Source organism: Entelurus aequoreus, linkage group LG19 (genome assembly GCF_033978785.1).
Source record: "Entelurus aequoreus isolate RoL-2023_Sb linkage group LG19, RoL_Eaeq_v1.1, whole genome shotgun sequence".
Classification (NCBI taxonomy): domain Eukaryota; kingdom Metazoa; phylum Chordata; class Actinopteri; order Syngnathiformes; family Syngnathidae; genus Entelurus; species Entelurus aequoreus.
Genome location: NC_084749.1, coordinates 15,912,526 through 15,913,014, shown reverse-complemented (window position 1 = coordinate 15,913,014; position 489 = coordinate 15,912,526).

Below are 489 nucleotides of genomic sequence, written 5' to 3'. Positions count from 1 at the left end.
AGCCGATATGGGCATCTACATCAACTATATGATTTGCCTGAGAAGCTGGACAGGACAAAAAAAATAAAAAATAAAATTAAAAAAATAAAAATGTAAAAAAAAATTTAAAAAATTTGTGGCGGCCTTAAATCTTTCTTGGCGGGCTGCCACAAATAAATGAATGTGTGGGAAACACTGGGATAGATGACTCCCCGTTACCTGATTGTTAGCCACCTCTTACTAGCAGTTTTCACTATTTAGTCTGCACAGAAAAGGGGAAAGTGTGTGATTGACACTATTAAAAAAGGTGCAATTTGCCTTTAAAAAATTGGTGTAATTCGAGTTTGTGTTCTTCAGGATGAAAAGGCTCAACTCCTGGTGACGTATCTTTGGCAGCATTTTGTAAGTGCACCATCTTTGTGTCTGGTTTTTGTTTTTTTACACAACATTGTCACCACCTGCTGCTCATGTTTGCACTTCTGTGCCCACTTTGTGACTCTTCTGTGCCCA